Genomic DNA, 25,103 nt, shown 5'->3' with positions numbered 1-25,103 from the left:
TAATTAAAAGTTGAGCCATTTTTTTAAAAATCACAGTTAACTAAACAATTCTACATGGCAATAAAGCAGTGTGCTCTGCCACCTTGACTGATGGTACCATCTGCAATTATTTAAAGGAGAAGGCAAGGGAAGAAAGGCATTAGATACAGCTAGATTAAGCTGCTCTAGCCCCTGTGAGTGTCTTCCTATGTATTCCTAGAGTAAGACAGCACAGCATTCACGTAAACTAATGAAAAGTTCCTGCATTTAAATAAACCCCAACCAAAATAAAACTTATAAGACTGATTGGAAGGTCTCGGGAGGAAGAGACCTACTTTTTCAAGAAAGCGGCCTGGCTGGCGGTAGAGGAAACACCAGGGTCAGATGGCATCTCTCCACAGCAGGCCAAAGCTCCCCCCACTGAGAGGAACACTGGAGTGGGTGAGACAGAGCCCCTGGGTTCTGTGACAGCAGCGGCTGCTTCCAAGGGGAATGCGCAAGGTGGCGCAGGGGAGAGAAAAACCAGACGCCATTCGCGTTGGCGACGTGGCTTCACGCAGGACGCCTAGCTGCTCTGAGCCTGTTTACTGAAATGGGAAGTTACCGTTTGCCCCTGCCTGTTTCCTAGAATTGGTAGGAGAAGAAACTCTGGTGCTGTGTGTAGAAGCACCCTCTAAAAGGAGAAGAACTCCTCAAATGGAAGAGACAACTGCTGGTTACTGTCAGGTAGGAAAGGCTGGGACAAGTCCTCTTAAGAGGATAGTGACCAACAAAACAGAAAACATTACATGACATTCCTACATTAGTGAGGAAAGTGTTCAGGATATTCAGCAGGTGCAGTAAAAGCAGGTGAGAAAAGGAATCCGCTGACTCAATGATTTAAAGCAAAAAAGGTTTGGAGCAGGGAGGTGGGTTCAGATGCAACTGTCTGTTGATTGAGGTAGCTCGGAAGATCATACGGATGGATGGATGGATGGATGGATGGATGGATTGATGGATGGATGGATGGATGGATGGATGGATGGATGGATGGATGGGGGAGGGCATCTGCCATCCAGCAGACAAGAGGGGCATGACCAAACCCCACCTCGAGTAATCCCATTCAACCACAGGGAGGCAGAGGCAGGGTGGGGAGCCATGCTCCCACCGTCACTGGTTCCCTGACCCGCCTGTCACCTCCCTTCCCCTCCCGCTTCTGGATTACTCCTCTTTACATGGACCCAAATTGCCCATGGAAAATAAAAACTAGATATAAAAGCTTTGCTTCATTTCACCACCAGCCAAAACTCAAAGGACAACTAGAGAAGATTAACAATTTCGGATGCATGCTCAAAGAACAGAATCGATTTGAGGATTTATAGTACAGACCCTACAAGGGTGTAGCGGTGGAGGTACAAAGTGAATCCGCATGGGAGCTGACCGTCTAGAGTGGAGGCCAATTCACTGTGAATTCAATAAACGTTTACGGAGCCTCTACTATGTCCAAGGCCCAATTCAGATATGTCTCGAGGAAGTAACCGGGGAAAACAGGCAACTACAATCAAGTGTGGAAGTGCTACGACGGGGTGGGGGCCACAGAGAAGGAGCGCCTGCATTCCATACAGCCACAAGAGAACGGTCAGAGGAGGGGCACGAATGGTAACATAAAGCCCGTTGGGATACGTGTCAGTTAGAAGGAGAGAGTATTGTGGGGTTCAAAACAGGCAGCACTTGATAAAGGCCTTGAGGGATGACTAGGAACTTGGCCAGGCAGAGGAAGGTAAAATAATACATACAGAACTGGGTGTGTTTAAGGAACGACAGGGACGGTCAACCCTCCAAACATGGTTTCCCTCTTAAGAGAATTTCAGTAGGACACAGATTCACTTCTATTTACCTTTTCTTCAAGAACTGCTGTTTCAATAGTTTCAGGAAACTGATTTCCAGGAAAGGTGACTTGGGTTATTCCTGTTGAGAAATCAGAAAAAGAGGTATAATAGGTTTGGTGGGACTACCTCCACAGACCTCTTTTTTGTGACACCCCCGCCAAGTCCGTTCGCGTCAGTCACCCCCCCCGCCGAGGGACTGGCGTGTTGCAGCAGCCACACTGCCTCCCTCCCTTCCTTCTTTCCTCATTTGAGAATAAAGACATGCAAACTTAGGCAGGCAGCAGTGAGCCCTGATCCAGAGAAACACACACACACACACACACACACACACACACACACACGCACGCACGCACACATGAGATGAACAGAACCGCACAGCCCCTGAACTAGAGGAGCCTTCCTGCTCCAGCCTGCTCCCTGCATTCCTGAGATTCCTGCAACAGACCCTCTGCTAACTACAGCTGGCACGAGAGCATTTCTGTTCCTTGCAAACAAAAATTACTTATTTAAAAATAAGAGATCCAGGGTTGGGACTAAAAAAACAAACACAAGCAGAGGGTGAAGAAATAAAGGCTTCTGAAACAAAGCCTTGGGAAAAATAAGATGAGAGGGAGTGACCTGGGCCTCTGAACTACTGTCCCATAACACCTGAGAGGAAAGGAAGAGAGAGATGTGGGAAACCCAGACAGTAGATCCAACAAATAATTCAGAAAGTCCCGGCAGTATTAAATATTAAGATGGAGACCCAGATACTGGGGAAAAGGGGCTCTTAATATGGGTACTATCCATAACAAAACAAAATAAGAATTTCAATGAAATACAAAGGTGGGAGACTCTGAAAGTGTCTATAGCAAGTAAGGAATAATTGAGTAACTATACAATGCCTATCATTACTAAAAAGAGAAATGTAATAACTCAAGGATAAGTCTTGATTTACTGCGCTGTGCTTTTTTTTGTCTTAAACAATCAACATTTTATTTACTCATGGTTTGTGGGTCAGCAATTAGTGCTGGGCTCAGCGGGGTGGTTCTTCTTCTGGTCTACTCATGTGGCTACAGTCATGTGGTGGCTCAACGGAGCCGGATGGTAGACCAGATGCCTTAGCTCATATGCTAGTGATTGGTACTAGCTGTTTGTGCTGCCTTTAGCGTCTACTTTAGTAAATGTGAACATTTTTTTTTCCTGAGATCTTGAAAGATTTATGCCCTCTAACCCCTTGACCTACTTTTCCATTGGTTCTTGAGTTGGTCAACCATGAACTCACCTACTGTAGGGCTTCAAGACTCTGAACACCTTCTAGTCCCCTCTGCTAGGGAGCATGGTTTTTGTGAAGTTCAAAGATGAGGGTGTGTGAAACAGAGGGCTGGGAGGCAGGGCTGGAGAGCAGAAGGGTCTTCAGGGGGTCTGAATGCCAGGTTAAGTTGGACGGACTTTATTCAAGCAGCATTAAGAGTCTAGATGACTGCAGTCTAATCCCATATTCTCTAAGAGATAATTACCCCTCCGAAAATGTAGAATGTTAAAATTGGGCTACAGAGAGAAAATATGACCCAAACCACAAAGACTGAAGCAGTCAGCTAGAAATTAAGTCGACGCGAGCTGTGACTTCCACCCTTGACAGGGTGCTTCGCCTGCTACTCTCGCCTCATTAGCTGCAGCAAAGGCTTCACAAGTACCTCCTGGCTTCTGGGCCTTCTAGGCAGCTCAGTGCTCCAGGGGCTCATTGGAGCATCAACTTTCACTCTGCAGGGTGCAGAACAGCGACAGGGACACCAGCGGGCCTGCAGGACAGGCTGAAGGGCAGCAATCCTGTCCGCTCACCCCAGATCTGGCCCCCGGGAGGCTGGTGCCACATCCTATCTGTCCATTCCCAGCAGCAGAGGTACCTGTGCTCTAAACTCAGCCCCACTTTCTCCCCTCCGGGCCTCAGTTTCCTTGTCCACAAAACCAGGGAGGGAGACAGGACCTGTGGCACTCAGAGGGTGGTCTGCAAACCAGTGCCATCCACCACCTCTTTGCTGTTGGCTCACAATAAGTACAGAAATTAAGAGCAGCTTTGAAGCTTTTACTGCTTATGACATTGCTACACAGCCAAGCACGCGATCAGTGGAAATGTCTTGTTGAACAGATCACAGACTGGTGTACAAGTTTCCTGCAGATGCCACAATACATTACCACAAACTGGGTGGCATAACACAACAGAAATTTATTCTGTCACAGTTCTGGGGGTCAGAAGCCTGAAATCAAGGCGTCGGCCGGGCCACACTCCCTCCAGAGACTCTAGGGAAGAAGAAAATGCTCCCTGTCTCTTCCAGCTTCTGGTGTCTGCTGGCTTTCCTTGGCTTGGGGCCACATCACTCCTCAGCTTCACTGCCTTCTCTGTGTGTGTGTGCGTGTGTGCATGTGTGTGTGTGTGTAAAATCTCTTTCTTCCTCTCTGTTATAAGGACACTTGTCATTGCATTTAGGGCCCACTAGAGAAGTCATCCAAGATGACTTCATCTCAAAAATCCTTATCTTGGGACTTCCCTGGCAGTCCAGTGCTTAAGACTCCGAGCTTCCACTGCAGGGGGCACGGGTTCCATCCCTGGTCAGGGAACTAAGATCCCACAGGCCGCATGGCAGGGCCAAAGAAAAAAGAAAGGACAACAAGATTTAAGCAATGTTAATTAAATCATGTCACTCCTTGGGTAGAAATCTTGGTGGACTCTCATTAGAATAAAATCTTAATTTCTTAAAAAAAAAAATCCTTATCTTAATTACATCTACAAAGACCGTCTTTCCAAATAAGGTCACATTACTTGGACCTTATTTGGAAAAGCTTATACAACTTTTTCTGAAAAGAAAAGCATAGCAAATAGCAGTTGCTAAGGCAACGTAATGACGTGGTTTAAGGGAGATCACCCTGGAGGGAGGGAGCAACAGGGTATACTGCGTTTCCTAACACAGGTATACAAAAGACATAAGCTGCTTCTCAATTCCTGCCTTCCAGGGCCCTGATATAAGCAGGGACACACATAAAAGAGTAAATGAAGCCAGTGTAACATCTCCTCATTCTCAAGAGTCCTGATCAAATACTCAACAAGATACTCGCAAACCGAATTCAACAGCATATTAGAACCAAACTTAAATATACAACAATAATATAAGAAAATGTAAAGAGCAAAACCCATCTTTGGGGCCATCATACCGCCGACTACAACTGCTTTGGATACTGTGGAATTCATGCGTGACCAGTTGTACATGTTGTGCACTGTACACTCATATCAGTTCACTGCTGGAGAAAAAAAACGCTGCCCTGCCTCTCACTCAGTTGTGACCCCAGCTCTTCCTCTGCAGCCCAGGAGCCCGGGCAAGACCAGACGGCAACGGACACCCCTGGTAAAGGAAAGGAGGCTGCCGGGTGGCAGGGCGGTGAGGGGCAGGTGCACACTGTTCCCTCAGCCCTTCCCAAGGCTGGTCTCCCACCTTACCTTGCAGGCAGTGCAGGAGCCGCTCCCTCCCTGCTCCATCCTCCCGTCCCTCAAATGGCTTCAGTTGTAAAGTGATTAAATTTATCAGGGTTTTTTATTCAAGTGCGCCTCCCTCGTCCCATCAAATGCTCAGAGTTTTCAATGTCCAACTTTGAGAACAGAAACAAAACTGGTTTATTAAAATCCTTGTGTACCTGTCCTGCTGCTGACATATCCTCTCCCCCAACATCCTGCCCTGTAACCTCAGAAAACACTCAGGAAGTTTCCAGGCTTCATAACAGGATGGAGGCAGCGCTTGGAAATTTGACAAAGCAAGGATTTCATTTCTCATTAGAAGTTTTCTTACCTTGCAAGAACACTCCTTATCAAAGGAACTACTATGTTGACTCCTTTTGCTATGTTACATTTCAGCCTTAAGGCGCAGACCATGTCAAAATACCAGAGAATGTTTAAAATGATAACACTTGATGCAGGTCTGGCCACAGCAAAGCGGGCACTCCCATCACTCAACTACTGGTAGGAGTGTAACAGGCACAGTCTTCCTGGAAGCAATTTGACAAATTCTTATTAAATGGCTTAAAATTGGACGCACCCTTTAATGTTGTAATTCCATTTTCAGACCTCTACACTAGGGAAAGAATCTGAAATGGGGACAAAACTTAATGCTCAAAGATATCCATGGCAGGGTTATATATGAGATTTAAAAAAATTAGAGATGAAGTTAATAGCCAAGAAAAGGAAATGATTAGACAAATTATGGTAGATTCATGAATCAAGTTTTACGCAGCCATAAAAATGACATTTTACAAAGTATTTCTAATAAAAGTAACAACTACAATAATAACAGTTAATCCTTACATGGGCCAGGAACTGTCCTAAGCTTATCGTGCTTTACATATATGAACCTTCTTAATCTACTTAGGTAGATACTGTTATTTTTATTTTTAGGCTGCGCTGCACGGCATGCAGGATCTTAAGTTCCCTGACCAGAGATGGAACCCGTTCCCCCTGCAGTGGAAGAACACATCCCTAACCACTGGACCGCCAGGGAATTCCCAGTAGGTACTGTTATTATTCCCACTTTACAGATCAGAAAATGGAGGCACCAAGTGTTAAGACACTTGCTCAAGATCATCCTTCTAGTAAGAGACCACACAGGGATTTGAGCCCACACAGTCTGACTCAAAAGTCCATGCTCTTACATACAGATGGTCAAGAAGCACATGAAAAGATGTTCAACACTGCTAAGTATTAGAGAAATGCAAATCAAAACTACAGTGAGATATCACCTCACACCAGTCAGAATGGCTATCATCAAAAAATCCACAAACAACAAATGCTGGAGAGGGTGTGGAGAGAAGGGAACCCTCCCTCCTACACTGTTGGTGGGAATGTAAATTGGTACAGCCAATATGGAAAACAGTATGGAGGTTCCTTAAAAAAACTAAAAACAGAGCTACCATATGATCCTGCAATCCCACTCCTGGGCTTATATCTGGAAAAAAACATGGTCCGAAAGGATACATACACCCCAATGTTCACTGCAGCACTGTTTACAATAGACAAGACATGGAAGCAACCTAAATGTCCATCAGCAGAGGAATGGATAAAGGAGATGTGAGACATATATACAATGGAGTATTACTCAGCCATTAAAAAGAATGAAATAATGTCATTTGCAGCAATATGGATGGACCCAGAGATTATCATACTGAGCGAAGTAAGTCAGACAGAGAAAGAGAAATATCATATGGTATCACTTATATGTGGAATCTATAAAGAAATGATACAAATGAACTTGTTTACAAAACAGAAACAGACTCACAGAATTAGAGAATGAACTTATGGTTACCAGGTAGGAACGGTGGGGGGAAGAGATAGTTAGGGAGTGTGGGATTGACATGTACACACTGCTATATTTAAAATGGATAACCAACAAGGACCTACTGTAGAGCACAGGGAACTCTGCTCAATATTATGTAACAACCTAAATGGGAAAAGAATTTGAAAAATAAAAATATATATATCCATTGAAGAAAACATACATTAACATGATATTAAATAAAGCAGACCATCATAAGCTAAAAAAAAAAAAAAAAAAGTCCATACTCTTAAATCCTGTGATAGTCTGAATACAGTGATGGCCCCAGAGGTCCTAACCCTAGAACCTGTATGTGCTACCTTAGATAGAGAAAGCGTCTCCGCAGATGAAGAACCTTAAGATGGAGAGATATCCTCGATCATTGGGTGGGCCCTAGATGCCATCACAAATGCTCTCAAAGAGAGACAGAGGGAGATCTCACACACACACACACACACACACACACACACACACACACAAGAAAGGCATGTGAAAACAGAGGCAGGTATTGAAGAGATAGGGCCACAAGCCAAGGAATGCCAGCAGCCACCAGAAACTGAGAGGGTCAAGGAATGGATTCTCCCCTAGAGCCTCCACAGGGAGTACAATCCTTATACCTTGGTTCAGACTTCTGGTCTCCAGAACTGAGTGAATAAATTTCTGTGGCTTTAAGCCAACCAGTTTGTAGAAATTTGCAGTCACAGGAAACTAACACAAGCTCCCATGCTGTACTGCTCTCAACGCAAGATAAAATATTCATATGTTAAATGGGAAAAGTAGAAATCAAAATTTATACACAATGATCTTAATTATGCATATAAAAATGCATGCAAATACAACAAGACGTTTTGTAGTGATTATCTCTGAATACTAGAATTATGGGTAATTTTCAGCATTATGCCTTTTGGTATTTTTCCAAATTTCTACAATTAATGTGAATTCCTTTTACAAAGAAACGAAGAAAAAAAATTTTTTAATTAGCAACTCATCATACTTCTGCAACTCTAACTCAATCATAAAAATCAGAAATCAAGAAAACTCCCTGAGAATTTTCTTAATTCAGTTTCAGAACAAAACCTGAAAAATCAGCCACCCAGGTGCATTCCATTCCCTAAGTGACTCCACTCAACCCTCAGCCTCTCTAAAGCCTATTTGTTTTCAGACTCTGGCAGGAACATGACGTGGCTGAAGAAGTTTCAGGCTTTGAAACAAGAGGATAATCTGAGCTGCTGCATGTTTTCCTGTCTCTCTATCCACACGTGGCAGTGGGGAGGAGGGACCAGACGGAGGTCTTTACGCATTCCCAGAGCTCATCCAGCCCAAAGTGGTGTGGGCCACACACCAAAAACCAAGAGCTCTGTTTAATAAGCACGGAAATGTTTGACTTCTCTGTAGGTGACTTCACAGAATGAATCATCACATGAAACACCGGCTTAATCTTCTTACCGAAGCCCGGAGTCCAATCCTATTGTGTAGCAAAACCCTCCTGCTATCATCTGTCCAGGCAGTCAGAGGACCAAAGCCCAATTTTACTGTATCAACATCACATCCTTTGATTAAATATTTTCATATAAAGAGTGTATTAACATTTTCCCGCAATATACGGGCAGAACTGGATCAAAACAGAAAGGAGGATGTGCTTCGTGTGTTGTTTTTTGGTGCAGAGAAGGTAAAACTCACTGGTTCCCTCCAACGTGGGCCAGGTCAGAGCCGCGAGGCATGAAAAGCATATATATGGCTTTATTCAGCCCACCCTGTACCGCGCAGCAAGCTCGGGCACTGGAGTAATGGGACCACAGCGTGGGGTTTATCCTTTAGTCTCTGAGCACATTTATTCGCTCTTTGTCCAGCCAATCAACATATAAAAGCACCTACTATGTGCCAGGCACTAAGAAGAGGTTGGCTCACATTTTAAAAGACCCTATCTCCAACACGCTATACTCTCAGATGATGCAGCTGGGCAAACGGCCCCCATCATTACTGAGCTTCTTCATCAGTCTTTTGGATCACAGGGACGCCAGCAGCAGCAAAATGCTGGGAGGGATACCTAAACAGGACCGGCAGAGCTTTGAAAATGAAAACAACAGAAAGCAAATGGTTTAGCACTGTGTACAGTCCACCCTCTGTGTCTGCAGGTTCCACATCTACCGATTCGACAACCACAGACCAAAAATATTCGAAAAAAGAAAAAAAATTTCCAGAATGTTCCAAAACGCAAAACAAATTTGCCACACACTGGCAACTATTTACATAGCATTTACATTGTATTTACGACTACTTACGTAGCATTTACATTGTATTAGGTATTATAAGTAATCTAGAGATGATTTAAAGTATACAGGAGGATGGGTAGAGGTTATATGCAAATATTACGCCATTTTATACAAGGAACTTGAGCATTTGGGGATTTTGGTATCTGCGGGAGTCCTGGAACCAATCTCCCCTGGATACCAACAGACAGCTGTACCTTCCAACATACTATCAACACAACACTTGTAATTTCGGGGGATCAGTTGATGATACGTGAATCTCCCACTTAACCATCTACTTCACACAAATAGTGTATTACTATTTTCTCAAAGTCTGTTTTTTTCTTTTTGCTTGCCACTGTATGCCTAAACCTACCAGCGTCTAACCTTAAGAAGTACTCGTTAAATACCTGAGGTATAAATTAATGCATGAATAAACACGGGTAATCAATTTCATAATCTGTAAAAACGGAAAAGCCAGTCTACAAAATTATTTCCCAAAGAAAATTCCAAGGAAACTAATCCTATGAGATATACCAAGAAAAGAAGGTTCACGTGCTATTCAACAGGAGAAATATTACATTCCGTAGCCTCCCATCTCCCTTAAAAATTCACAATGCATATTACATAATAAAGAATATGGGAAAGCTTTCAATTAAATACCTATTTGAACTTCCCAAATCAACTTAACCACAGAAGCCCTTTCATGATTAACACTTACTGATATCAGAGAACGAATGTTCTAAGGTAACCCTGGGAAAATACTAACACAAATTCTTCATTTGTTCAAAGACCATTTATTAAGCCCTTGAAATGATCATAATATGATGATGATGAAGACAGGCAACATTAAACAAGTTAACATTTAATAGGCATGGTACTTGGTGCTACTGCCACCCAAGATAAATGCAAAACTTGGCTCACAGTCTACCGTCTACTGGAAGAGACCCACGAGCACACGATGAGTACAACCAGTATTAACTGAAGTGACAGACAGACACATGCGCATATATGCATGTATACATACATAGATACATACGTATGTGAATATCTGCACTCTTAGACACAAGAAGGGAGAGAGTGTTCCAGGCAGACGGGAAGCAAGAGCGTCCAATGTGTGCAGAGGAATGAAGACAGTTTGTTCTTCTCCAGTGGTTTTCAAAGTATGGTCCAAGACCCTCTCGGAGGGTGCTGCCAGGTCAAAACTAACTTCAACGGTGTGATATTTTCACTGATGGTGTGAAAACAATGGTGGGGAAAACTGCTGGTACCTTAGCAAGAATCAAGGCAGTGGCATCTGACTGTATTAGTGGCCATTGTGTTCTCTACTGCCATACTTTCACGGTTTAAAAAATAAAAAGGTCAATTTCAACTAAGAATATCCTAATGAAGCAGTAAAAATTATTAATTTCGTTAAATATTAACCTCGAGTACACATCTTTTTAAAATCCCTTGTGACAAAATGAGAAGCGCTCATAAAGCACTTCTGCTACAAGCCAAAGTATGGTGGTTGGTTTTCGGGAAGACAAAGCACTCGTACGACTGAGCCGCAAGCTGAATTAGCCACTCTTTCCACCAAACACCATTTTAAACTGAAAGAATGACTGACAGAAAAACTACGGTGACTCAGATTTGGGTATTTTTAGAAGGAATAAAGCGAGCTTGTTATTTCAGGGAAAACTGACAGTATCTGTTGCTAAAGAAAAATTTGAGCTTTCAAGCAAACATTAAAATTTGGAAAAACTTGTATTGGCCACTGTGAGCTTTAGAGCATCTCAGTACTTGGCTTTTCAGATGACAGCGGCAGTGACATTAACAAACGTGATATTATCCAAATAAGCCATGCATGATGTTACAAAATGCATAAAAGATCCTTTTAAAGTGCAAGACAGACCAAAAGATTTTAATGTAACAGAATATGAGAAGTTCACTGATACATGGTTTCAGATTCTATACTGCAACAAACCTTTAAGAAACTATCACTTGTCAAGCTCCGATGTACTTTCAAAGACTCTCCACAATTAACTGAAAAGGTTATTAACCATTCCTCCCTTTTCCAACTACATTCCATGTAAGGCTGTATTTTCTTCATACAGTTCAACCAACACAACATACTGCAACAGAATGAAGGCAAAAGCATTGATGAGAATCCAGCTGTCTTCCATTAAGGCAGACATTAAAGATACCTGGAAAAGAGTAAAACAATGGCGCCCTTCTCATTAAATGTTTTTTGCTTTAGAAATAGTTATTTTTCATTAAAAGTGTTATTTGTGTTATGTAATGCGTTTATTATTGCTATATTTAAACTAATTTAATGAATACTTTAAAATCTTTTCAATTTTGATTGCTAATATTGTAAATATTGCTAAATATAATCCACATAACTGAAAGCTCTTTGAGGGTCTCACTAGTTTTTAAGAATTTTTAAAGGGGTCCTGAAACGAAAAGTTGGCGAGCTGCCGGTCATGGGTGGTGAGGAGGGAAGGGTGAAGAGGCAGCAGGAGAGGGCTAGCAGTGGCCTCCCGCACTGTGATGAGGGGTTCAGAACTGATCAGACAAGAACCAGAGAAGGGGTGTAGTGCACCAAAGTGACACGGGCAGATCTGCCTTCTAAAGAAAGAGCAAGGACAACATAAAGCTGCCCTCTGCTCCATGAACTTATGATTCTAAAAGCAAGTCAGTCTGATGGGAAGTCAAACTGTAGCACACTGAAGGTCCATTACTACAATCTAAAAACTGAAATATAAATTTCTATAAAAGAGTAGGAACAGAAATGTATTAAAATTTAATGATGGAAGCGAAAGAAGCAGGGTCTTGCAAAATAGACTTGCAACCAACTAGAATACTGCAAAATGAGGGAAATCATCAGTAACAGAGTCCAGGGCTTTAAAAATCGAAAGAGACCAAAATCAAGATGCATTTGGGGCAAGTCTGAAGAATAAAAATAAAGGAGCCAGTAAGAGCAATAAACCGCAGCAATAAAGAGGGAAAATGGATGCAGCCCAGAGAAGACAAACAGAAGCCTTTAGAAATAAACAGAAGTCGGGAGGAGGGAAAATCAGCTCCTATTTCCAGAGCGTGCAATCTATCCACTCCACCACAGGGCAGGGGGCAAAGGGTGCAGGAAGCACCTGGAGAGGAAGGCGGCCCGTGCAGAGTCCACCACTGGAACGGAAATGCTCGCCTGGACAAGAGTCTCACCCAGGAAAAGGTGGATTACGCCAATCAAGAACACAGAGAAGAGACAAACACAGCTATTAAAATTTGCTCTCGAGGAGCTTAGAGTCATTATTTTCTAAGTCAAGAAAACAGAAACAAAACAAAAAATCAATAGGATAGTTATAACTAAAATGAGAATGGTGTGCTCTAAAGAACTCAACTAGAAGAGCTTGGCAAGTTTCTCGAACTTGGCCTCAGTTTCCTCTTCAGCAAGACTGGGAGTCCACCATGGACTCCCCAAAGTTGGTGGCAGAAGAGGGAAGTGAGCGTGCAGCTGGCATGTGACAGGTGCTCAGTAAACGCAAGCTGTAATTATTCTCACTGTAATTATGATTTCAGGGCCTATGTAGAATACAGAGTTGACACTACGCTACTCTAAGCCAGAAAGCTCCCAAGGTCAAAGATGATGGTTTGAAAAATCACCAATATGTGAGCTTAAAGAAGGAATTTGAATGGCTTTGGCCCAGGGCTACACTCACTCAACAGATGAGAGAACTGCCCTTGACCTTGTGGGCCTGTTACCACCGGGCCCCGAGGGCGTCTCCAATCTCAAAGGGACATGCCAAGCACTAGAAGTCCCAAGTAAGAAGGGAGAAAAAGTCAAACCACCACCTTCCGAAACAGCCAACGCCACTGTCATGTAACTTTCATGCACAATTTATCTCCCCTGATTGTGATAATCAGCCAGGATACGGATGGGTACAGTGTCATCACCCCCATTTTACATCTCAGGGCTGAAATGCAAAGAAGTGGTGTAGCCAGGACCCCTATCTCTTTTTTTTTTTTTTTTTTTTTGCGGTACGCGGGCCTCTCACTGTTGTGGCCTCTCCCATTGCGGAGCACAGGCTCCGGACGCACAGGCTCAGCGGCCATGGCTCACGGGCCCAGCCGCTCGGCGGCATGTGGGATCCTCCTGGACCCGGGCATGAATCCGTTTCCCCTGCATCGGTGCCACCAGGGAAGCCCCGACCCCTATCTCTTGATGTGAGGCCCAGGACTCTTTCACTCGACCACACTGCCCACCCTCACGGGGATTTGAGAGCCCACCCAACAGACGTGGACCAACAGCTCTTCAAGCCAAACGCGAGGCTCCACCTTTCTTCACCACCCATAGCTAATGGAACACCAGTCTCTGCACCCCTGGACCCCAGACAGACATCAAGTGAACAAGGAACTATTTCTCTATAGATGTAGTAGGTGCTAGGAACTTGCATGCAGGGCCTGAGTCTGAGAGGTCGTGGGAGCACAGGCAGGGGTCCCGGCGGTTCTCAAAGCCTTCCTTCGAGCCAGGAAGAGCTGCGAGGCTCAGGAGGTCAGCAGGACCAGGCTGCGCAGGCAGGCCTTGTGACCCCATAGATTGCACACCCTCCTAAAAGCGTAGGGCCTTGCTACAGAGAAGCCGCAGCATCCAATTTGCAATGTAGAGTACTGGGGCTGCAGCTTGGAGAGGGGGAGAGGATAAGAGTAAAGGTACAGATGTCTGTCACACAGAACTTTCCAACTTTTGTTTTTACCACAACTTGCAGAGTGAGAAAGACACTTTACTGTGTAACCCAGTATGTGTCCACACACACAGGGTCTGAGAGGCAGGCTACCAGCCTGACCTGGCTAGTTTCCCTGAGCCTCAGTTCCTCTCCTGTGAGGCAGAGATAACAACAACGATACCACTGCATCAGCTGTTGCAGGGAGAAGTAAGTCAGTGTATGAAAAGCCCTTCACAATGTTAACCTTTTTCTGTAAAACTCTTATTATACACAAACACAACTTTCACAAAATAAAACTCAACCTTACTATGTGTACTCCACTCTCATGCTTTCCGTTCTACTTCTCTTTTTTGTTTGTTTTTTTAACGCTGGTAAAGACCCTCTAAATTAATTTCAGAACCCAGTCACTGGGGTCATGAGCTCCAATTGGAGATGATGGCTTGGACCTGGGTGATGACAATGGAAGAGAGAGAACTGATAGGATTGGGGAATGATTAGTCAGTTACAGGGGAGAGAGGGAGGTGTCAGGTGACTCTCAAGCCTCTGGAATGATGATGGTACCATTTGAGACGGGAACCTGGCGGTGGTGGCGGCGGGGGGGGGGGGGGGGGGGGGCGGGGCGGGGAACCAGGTGTACGTCTGTGGGAGGAGATGGAAAGATCAGACTCTACGTTCTAAACTTCCTGCCGGGAGGATTTGGGTGAGGTGACAAAGGGAGCCTTCACTTAAACGCTTTCCACCAAGCAGGGAACCACGTAGAGAGATCTCACACCAGAACCACAGCTACTGATACAGAATGCGTTTTTCCAGACTGTGCTGGGGAGGTGGACAGCCTTTGTGAACCATGCCCAGAAGTGAGTGAGTGCCTGATGGAGGACCCGGGGACTTGGGGCTCCCGCCAAATGTCTTTCCTTATCTGACCAACATCCAGCACTAAACACATTTAATTAGAGTCCGTCTGCCCAACTGTTTCCTCTACTAAGTGAGCTGCTTTAGGGCAGGGACCACCCTGGCTCACCCCACCATCTTTCTGCTCGCCAGGCCTCCCCAGCACGCTGCCCTACCCACTGCCTCTGGTAGGTGCTCAATTCAGCGATGCAACAGGATAAAACTCCCGAAAAGGCCACTTACAGTTCAGGAAACTGAGACAAGGCACGGCAGATGGGAGTGGGGAGGCAGAATCTGCCAGGAGAATTCTGGTCACTTAAGGGTGTGAGCCAACAAAAGGCCAACTGTTCACAGAGAAAACGAGTCTTCAAAAAATGTTAAGACTCTGGAATGCACGATGGGTGTGGGATCTTCATCATAATGATGAGAAACACTAAGCGGGTCTGGGAGAGAATCAGGAAGACCAAATATAAAACAGGAAACGTCCAAAGGTCATGCTGGATGTTTAACTCTTTGCATCACTTCGCTTGCTACATTCTTCCATCAGCTCAAGGCCTTCGATGGCATGCCTCTCTGCTTCCGATCCTCTGCCATCTCCAAAGCCCAGTTCCTTGTATGTCACCTGTTTTCCTACATATACATGACCTATACCCCCAACAGACAGGAACGGTATTACACACCTTCTTATTCATCCACCCCCATCCCTTGCACAGACAAGGCACCCCATAGTAGTTGACTGATTTTTATACTGATTAATTTATTTTGGCATTAGATTCCAAATAGATGCATGTTTTCTAGTCTTACCCCCTTTAGTTGCAACTGTTACTAAAGCTGTCATTTTTAATAGTAACAGTTGTATTTATTAAGTACCTACCACATACAACGCACAACTAAGGACCTTAAATACATCTCCTACAATCCTCAATCTGCAGGGCTGGGATTATTATTTCCATTTTACAGATGACAAGATTGAGCCTCAAAAAGACAACATGGTTTAGTAAGTGGCAACACTGGGATTCAAACCCAAGGCTGCTCAACTCCAAAGTCAAATAAGCATGCAATCACTCTAGAATTTTGGCACTATTTTCCCTGGCACAGAGGCTGGAAAACAGCCCATCTGATATGAAGTCCACACTCCATACTCACCAAAGACATAAACAGGGCTCAACTCGGAGAAAGCTTTTTTAGGCTTGAGAAGGCCACAATTTAACAAGACCCATTCATTCACTTCCTACAAATACATAGGTCAAGATTACTTTAACTCCATGACTTCAACAAATGGAACGTGCTAAAGGCATCACTTGTTTCTGAAAGAGTGTTTAGGGAATGCCCTGGCATCCCAGTGGTTAGAACTCCGCACTTCCACTGCAGCGGCCCCCGGTACTAGGGTCCCACAAGCGGGGCCAAAAAAAAATAAAAATAAACTTTTCAAAAACAAGAATGTTTAACTTAAACTAAGAAACAAACAACGCTCAGAATAATCAAATCATTAGTGTCAAGTAGTTAATAAAATAATCACAAAACTCGTAACGGCTTATCTCCTATGTAACACTCTGCCCAACGCTCTCACATACATTATTTGAACATCTCAGTCACTGAGGCAATTATGGTTACCTGCTGCACACGTGAGAGAAAACCAGACTGAGAGAAGTTCAGTGAGTCGCTGAGGGTCACGATGCCTATTACTCAGAACTCTGTTATAAGCAACAAAAGAAAGCACCTCTGAGTGGTGCGGGCACAAGAGAAAACTAGCTGTAGCGACGGGGCCGTGGGGCAACTAGGGACTCCCAGCGACCCCGTCCCTCTCCTGGCCTCTCTCTGCCTGCAGCTTCCTCCCACCCCCGGGCAGCCCAGCGTTCTCCTCCAGACAGGAAACCAGGGCCACTGGAGTGCCAGACCCCCATGTCCCTGGCCTCACCACCCCAGACAAAGAGGCTCGTGGGCCTCGAGTTCAAATCTCCAGGGAGATGCATTTGAAATGATGTCCTAAGACATCCCTCCATCAAATCCTCTCCCCTCTCCACAGTCTGCACCACCGCCCCTTAATTTCTTTGATCTGGCTGAGGGCTCCCAAAGTGGTAAAACCGGTTTTACGCTTTTCCTTTGTAATCTCCACATAGGAGGCTGCTGCCTTTGGTACAGGATAGCCCTGCACTGGCAGCTCTGTAGAAACAGGCGGGGTCAAGCCCCATTTTAACCTCCTTATCACATGGCTGAAATTACTGCCTTGGAGTCTCTGAGATACCTGGGGCCTCATAATAAATTCTTCCCTTTTACAAAAAAAAAAAAAAAGATTCGAGGAGGGCCCCGAATGGTCCAGTCGGGTCAGTGGTCCACCGATGGCACAGGGGACCAATCAGGAACCACACCTGGCAGGTCCCAAGAGTAGGCAGAAGAGAAGCACTTCTCCAGAAGGGGGAAGAAGTATCAGTTCCAAACGAAGGAAGAAGGCTTATTTAAGGCAAATTAAATAATAAAAAGAAGTAGAAATCCTGCACACACAACTGCTAAGCCACTGCTCTTCAGACCCCAAGTCCAGTGACCTCGCTCGTTCTACACCACAGCTGACGTTACTTGGCACTAAAATGCCAAGCAACCACAGTAAAGAACAGCGAGTGCATAATACGGTGCTAATCGTGCGGTAAAGACGCTTAGTACAAACAGAATTAGAAAAGAGAGATCAACGTACCCATCTACATCTGAGTAATATCCTAAAGCTAGAGATCTCCACGCCAGAATTTTGTGCTAGGAAGAAATACACATTGTGTTTCTTCATCGGTGAAAGTCAAGACTTTCCTCCCCTCCTCCCTTCTCCGTTCTTACAACTGAGTGAAGGGGGTCTCTCCTTAGGTCCACGTCTTCTTAGTCCTCTACTCTGCACAGAGGACTGCTAAAGTCCCTTCTGAGGAAGGAAGCAGGAATCAGAAACACAAACCCAAGTCCACCGAGCTGAAGGCGGGAGCGCAATTCTCTGCAGAGACTGACGGGCTAACGCACTCAGCCCCCAGAGGGTCCCCGCGTAAGGGAAAGGAGTGGGCAGGAGGCACGGACCCGGCCGCTGCCTCGTTAGCACGGCTACAACCCACCCGGGGTTTTCTTCCTTCTCCTTTTTTTTTTTTTTAAGAGATCTACGTGTCTCTCTTTTTATTTATTTATTATTTTTTATTTTTTGGCTGCATTGGGTCTTCGTTGTTGCGCACGGGCTCTAGTTGCGGCGAGCGAGGGCTACTCTTCGTTGCACTGCGCAGGCTTCTCATTGCAGCTGCTTCTCTTGTAGCGGAGCACGGGCTCTAGGCACTCGGGCTTCAGTAGTTGTGGAGCACAGGCTCAGTAGTTGTGGCCCGTGGGCTCTAGAGCGCAGACTCAGTAGTTGAGGCACACAGGCTTAGTTGCTTCGCAGCATGTGGGATCTTCCCGGACCAGGGCTCAAACCCATGTCCCCTGCATTGGCAGGCAGATTCTTAACCACTGCACCACCAGGGGAGTCCTCTTTTTATTTATTTATTTGGTTGTCCTGGGTCTCTTAGCTGCGACAGGCAGGCTCCTAGTTGCAGCTCGCGGACTCCTCAGTTGTGGCTCACCGGCTGCCTAGTTGCGGCGTGTGGGCTCCTTAGTTGTGTCATGTGAACTCTTAGTTGTGGCATGCATATGGGATCTAGTTCCCTGACCAGGAATCGAACCCGGGGCCCCTGCATTCAGAGTGCAGAGTCTTAAACACTGCACCACCGGGGAAGTCCCTCTTCTCCTTTAATTTAATCAAACACTTCTCTCGCCCTCGCTACCTGCCAGGCACAGTTCTTCGTGCTCTACAAATATTCTTTGTTGTCGCTGGCTCCCCTGGCCGCACGTGGTTATGGTGACTTCTAAAAGGAATCTAAGAAGTGGGAGTTTTTGATACTTTTCTCAAAGGTCTAACCTAAACCTAGATGACTGAAATCACCCCCATTTCTCTAGTTCCAACATTTTGCTTCTCTCCCTGAGCTGAGTCCACTTCATTGTCTCCTTCCACAGACCAGAGACAAAGGTTGGTATTTACTGACCACTTACAGGGTGCCAAGCTCTTCCTCCCTTGTCTCACCTGATGCTCACGGCAAGCCCTCTTTACAGAAGAGGGAAAAGGCTGAGGGGAGGGGGGGAGGGCAGGCAGCTCTCTGGACTAACTCCCCGCTGGTGATCAGCTGAGCCTAGTAGCGAGGCCCAGCCCAGCCCCAGAAGGGGGGCCGCACACTCCCTGCTGCACCCGCACTGAAGACCCTCACTGGAGAGCGACTCTTGTGTGTTGGCACTGGAAAAGCCACCCTTGGCAAGGACACATATGGGCTGGCCCTCCAAAGATTTTTTTAACTGTGGTGAAGTTCACATAACATAAATTAACCGTGGTAAAGTGTCTGATTCAGTGGCATTTAGGACATTCCCAATGCCATGCAACTACCACCTCTATCTAGTTCCAAAGCATTCTCATCACCCCAAAAGAAAACTTGTACCATTAAATGGTCAATCCCCATGCTCCCCTGGCCCCAGCCCCTAGCAACCACCTGCTTCCTCTTTGTCTATAGATTTACCTACGCTGGATATTTCATATAAATGGGATCATACAACATGTGGCCTTTTGTGGCTTCTTTCACCTACAGCATAACGTTTTCCAGGTTTATCCATGTGGCAGTATCTTCCTGTACTCCATTCCCTTGCATGGCTGAGTAAGAGTCCATTGTATGGATATACCATAGTTGGTTTCCCCATCTATCCACTGATGGGCATCGGGGTTGTATCCATTTGGGTATTGTCAACAGTGCTGCTATGGACATGTGTATAAAGATCTGAATCTCTGTTTTCAATTCTTTCACACATATACCGAGGGTGGAACTATTGTATCCTACGGTAATTCTACATTTAACTTTTTGAGGAACCCTTTAAAAATATTTTGAAAATATGAAATACTCCAAAAAGCCAAAAGGACACTGAAAGCAAAATGCAAAACCTCAGTGAGATCAAAGAAGTTTTTTAAAAAAATGTTTTTCTAGTTTCACCCCTTCTTTCCATAAGTTCAAATCTGGGCAGAAGGAACCCAAACGGTACACTTCTTTTTAAAAGGCCAAAAACACTAAGAAGAGAAAGTTAAGAAATGCAATTCTAGCAAATAATTAACAAGGGTTGCAGTGTCTCCACAATATTTTTAACAACAAAATCACACCCAAGCCAAGGGTCCACTCAAAACCACGAGGTGGGCTCTGAGACTTCTGAACCAAAGAAAACAGCCGAGAGGACCCAGCACAGGCCCTAAACTGGGAAGGCTTCCTGTTATCAGGGAAGACTGGATTCTCTGCTCTGGCTCTCATTTTTAGTAAAACCATTTTTCTTTTGGGAAAGACAAACCCTTGGTGCCAAAAAAAAAACCCCAAAAAACCCCCCAGCGCCCTTTAAAAAACCATCTTGCCACATCATTTGTCATCAGAAAAATGCAAACTAAAACAACAAGATTCTACTACACACCTATTAAAACGGCCAAAACCCAGCACACCGATAATAACACCAAATGCTAGCGAGGATGTGGGACCACAAGAACCCTCATTCACTGCCGGTGGAAATATAAAGCAGTTTGGATTGGAAGACAGCTTGGCAGTTTCTCACAAAACTACACACATTCTACCAGCAATCCAGCAATCACACTGCTTGGCATTCACCCAAAAGATGTGAAAACTTATGTCCATACAAAACCTGCACTTGGGTGATTATAACAGCTCTATTCACGACTGCCAAAAATTGGGAGCCACCAAGACATCCTTCAGTAGGTGAATGGATAAACTGTGATACATCCAGACGATGGAGTATTATTCAGCTCTAAAAAGATATCAGCTATCAAGCCATGGATAGACATGAAGGAACTTTAAGTTCATATTACTAAGTGAAAGAAGCCAATCTGAGATGGCTACATACTGTATATTCCAACCATACGACGTTGTGGGAAAGGCAAAACTATGGAGATGGTAAAAAGATCAGTGGTTGGGCTTCCCTGGTGGCACAGTGGTTGGGAGTCCGCCTGCTGATGCAGGGGACGCGGGTTCGCGCCCCAGTCCGGGAAGATCCCACATACAGCGAAGCAGCTGGGCCCGTGAGCCATGGCCGCTGAGCCTGCGCGTCCGGAGCCTGTGCTCCACAACGGGAGAGGCCACAACAGTGAGAGGCCCGCGTACCGCAAAAAAAAAAAAAAAAGATCAGTGGTTGCCAGGGGTTAGTGGGGAAGGAAGGACGAACAGGCAGAGCACAGAGGATTTTCAGGGCAATGAAAACATTCTGTATGATACCGTAATGATGGATACATGTCATTACTCATTTGTCCAAACCCAGTGAATGTACAGCACCAAGAGTGGATCCTAAGGGAAACTATGAACTCTGGGCAACTACGATGTGTCAACATAGGGTCGTCAATTGTAACCACCGTGCCACTCTGGTGGGGGAGGCTGATAATGGGGGGATTACGTATGTGGTGGGGACAGGCAGGTAGAACGTGGGAAATCACTGTGCCTCCTGCTCAAGGTTGCTGTGAATCAGAAACTGCGCTAAAAAGGTAAAGTCTTAATAAAAAAAATTGTACGTCCTGTCCCTTAAAGTAATATTTCGAATCAGCTCTAAACCACAAGCACCACTTTAAGAATGACTCGCTTGAAACTTAGTCTGGGACCAAGGGAGAGTGAAGCGAGCCTGAGAAGCAGCCCAGGGTGCACATATACCCTCTCTCTACATCTGCTTCCAGAAGCTTTTATGAGGCTGATAATCACCAATGATTTTAGCTGGGAGGACAGTAGCAAGATGGGAACGCAGAGGGACTGTACCAAAAGAGGACACGTCACCACCTTTAAATTAAGTGAAGAAGAAAATAGCTCTCTGAAGGCACAGTCAGCTAACCACAAATGACAAAACCGACTCTTCTGATACAAGCAAGACACCGACATGACTGGGATGGCTGGCAAGTCAGGAAACAGGCAGGCATGCTGGTGGCATTCGCTGGGCAGGTGTTCGATTAGGAAGCGGGCTGACAACAACTCAATTAATTCACTGTGCACGCCTGTCCCAGAGAACACAAAGATACACCTGAAACACCAGCGGCAGGCCAGAGATTAACTCCACAGCTCCACTTTTGGCAAAAGCAGAGGCTAGCAAAGATGCAGTTGCAAAAGATAAAATCACACTCAGATTAGTTCTAGTAAGCCCTTTGAAGTTCGAACTAAACCCAGGAAGGAAACAAAGCGAGAAGGTAGCTTATTATGAATCAAACAAGTCATGCTTTTCTTGTGAGTGGCTTTCCCTGGTTGCTTCAGATACAGGCAGCCCTGGTGCTTGGACAGGGGAATGTGATAAAGACAAACACAGACGTGATTTAAAAACCAACAGCAAAGTGATGGGATCGCCCTTATCTGTAACAACCCTTACATGCAAGGCTCTATCAAACGGAGACTTGAGAACTCCAGCCCACCAGGCATACGTATGGTCTGAACACTGGAAGGAATATAGAAAAGCACAAGGAGTCATTTGACAGAAGCTAGGGGAAGAGATATTCGCTGAGAATATAAAACCTAGGAAAGAAAAACAAAGGTTATCAGGACCAACAGCTGGCAGAGAGCTACAGTTCCTTCACAGAAAATGGGATCCTCCTGGCAACCAGCATCACATCACTCGGGCCCAAGAAAAAACAGAATGCTTGGCATGCAAAGCCAAGTATTAGAGCCAGAAGGAGTGTGAGGCATCCGTGCCACTCCTTTGTTTTAGAGAAAACAATACCGAGGTACAGAGAGGTTCAGCAACATATCCAGGACCAACTGTTAACAATGGCAAAGCCAGGTCTATAATCCTGGTCTCCTGGAAGGCCTTCCTCTAAACAATATTCATGACGATGATGATGATGACGACGACGATAGCACCCATGTGCTGAAGAGTTTACGAGCAGACATTACAATGAGGGCTTTACATATATTATCCCATTCAGTCCTCAACAAACTAGAAGGCAGTAGTACTATCATTAGCCCATTTCACAGATGAGGTACAGAGAGGTTAAGCTACTTGCCCAAAGTCACACAGCTTGTTAGAAGCACAGGCAGATTTGCAACAGCATAGATGAACCTGGATAGCATTATGCTAAGTGAAATAATCCTGACACAGAGAAACAAATACTGTATGATCTCACTTATATGTGGAATCTAAAAAAGTCAAAACTCATAGAGAAGCAGAGAACAGAATGGTGCTTGCTGGGGGAGCGGGGAGACAAGGAGATGATGGTCAAAGAGTACAAACTTTCAGTTATAAGATGAATAAATTCTAGGGGTGTAATGTACAACATGGAGACTAATTAATAATACTGTGTTGTATGTTTAAAATTTGCTACGTAGATCTTAAACGTTCTCGCCACACACACAGAAAAGTGGTAACTATGTGAGGCGATGGATGTGTCAATGTACTTAATTGTGACGATCATTTCACAATGTATATGTATATCAAATCATCTCACTGTATTCTTTAAAAATATACACTTTTTATTTGTTAATTATGCCTTAATGAAGCAGGAAAAAAATAAGAGGGAAAAAAGGCTACACAGGCAGGATGGAAATCTAGGTCTAGCTGAAATCCGTGCTCTTAACATTTATACTTGACTGCTTCCAAGCAAGGGAGGAAATCACATTTTCAACTAAAGTATACACCAGAAACTTTCTTTCACCGGATAATTTTTAGTGTCTATCACCTTTCCCTCCAAGACATAAAAAAAAACCAATTAGCACTAAGGGATATAAAGAACAAAAATATTTTTAACTATGGGGAGAAAGAAGGCTCAAGACTCTCCAGCCTAGACAACAGAACTGATCAGACTCAGACCTGAAAACTTAGAAGCTGAAGCCAAAATCGCGTCCCTTTGGGATTTTGCCCAGTGTCTTACACCTTCAACAAGTCACATATTTATTTTCACATAGTTAAATTCTGACTGGACGGTGGTGCTGCCAGGCCCAGGTGGCGATTTCAGAAAACAGTATGTACCAGATCTTGGAGCTTCGAATATGACAAAGTGAGAGAGTGGCATGGACATATATACGCTACGAAACGTAAAACAGACAGCTAGTGGGAAGCAGCCGCATAGCACAGGGAGATCAGCTCGGTGCTTTGTGACCACCTAGAGGGGTGGGATAGGGAGGGTGGGAGGGAGGGAGATGCAAGAGGGAAGAGATATGGGAACATATGTATATGTATAACTGATTCACTCTGTTATAAAGCAGAAACTAACACACCATTGTAAAGCAATTATACTCCAATAAAGATAAAAAAAACATTACAAAATCACCAGTTTAATCATATACATGGCTATGTTCAGTTTCAGAAAACAGTTACTTTTTGAAAATTGTGGTTTAAAAAAAATAACATTAAGTTGAAACTGATGCCTTTTGATTAAATAAAAAGCACCTGACTTTTCTAAGAAATGCCATCATATTCTCAGATTTTACAACAATAGTGCCATCCCATTGTATGCGGAAGATGCTTTGTTCTCTCGAAACTATGAAACCAGAACATCTCCCTGCACAGACACCTGCTCCACTGCAACAACCACGTCCTTTTACTACACAACCAAACCACAGGGTTGGGCTGCTAGTTCCGTTCAAGATCCACAACCCTCACAGAACTGGAGCCCTAAAAAGGGGCCACCTGCAGTAGGTCCAGCATGAGTCACTTAATCTCTCTTAATATGAATCATAGAAACAAGAGCAGCAGATAAGGCTTCCTGCCACTCAACGGATGCCAAGCACTGTACTAAAGGCCCTCAGTTCCAGTTCCCTCTTCTCATCCTCACCATACTCTGCGGTAGGTGCCCTCGTTACTACGCCCAGCTTAAAGACAGAGGAAGTGAAGCTTAGTAAGAGAAGCTAAGAGAGTGACCCAGGGCCACACACCTGGACGCTGCACACACGATACAAACCCAGGTTGCTCGGACTTCAGAGCCGAGCTCTAAACGATCACACACCGGGTGGCTCTCTGCTCTCCTCACACACAAAGCCCAGGAAGAACCGCCACTGTCATCTCTTCCTGAGGAGAGTGCAGGGCGGGTTC

The 25,103-nt window shown here is 44.8% G+C and overlaps 1 protein-coding gene across 3 annotated transcripts in view; it reads right to left on the bottom strand.

Annotated features, from left to right (window-relative positions):
- Positions 1-25,103, bottom strand: part of SMCO4 (single-pass membrane protein with coiled-coil domains 4) — a 70,137-nt gene that overhangs the window by 18,300 nt on the left and 26,734 nt on the right. For all 3 annotated transcript variants that reach the window (XM_082660865.1, XM_082660867.1, XM_082660866.1), the window contains one exon: positions 1,856-1,926. The gene's annotated coding sequence lies outside the window, so the exon portion shown is untranslated. The remainder of the gene's footprint in view (positions 1-1,855; positions 1,927-25,103) is intronic.

Source organism: Grampus griseus, assembly GCF_964374135.1.
Source record: "Grampus griseus genome assembly, chromosome: 8".
Taxonomy (NCBI): Eukaryota; Metazoa; Chordata; class Mammalia; order Artiodactyla; family Delphinidae; genus Grampus; species Grampus griseus.
The sequence above is the reverse complement of the archived record's forward strand: the minus strand, read 5'-3'. Positions and strand labels throughout refer to the sequence as shown.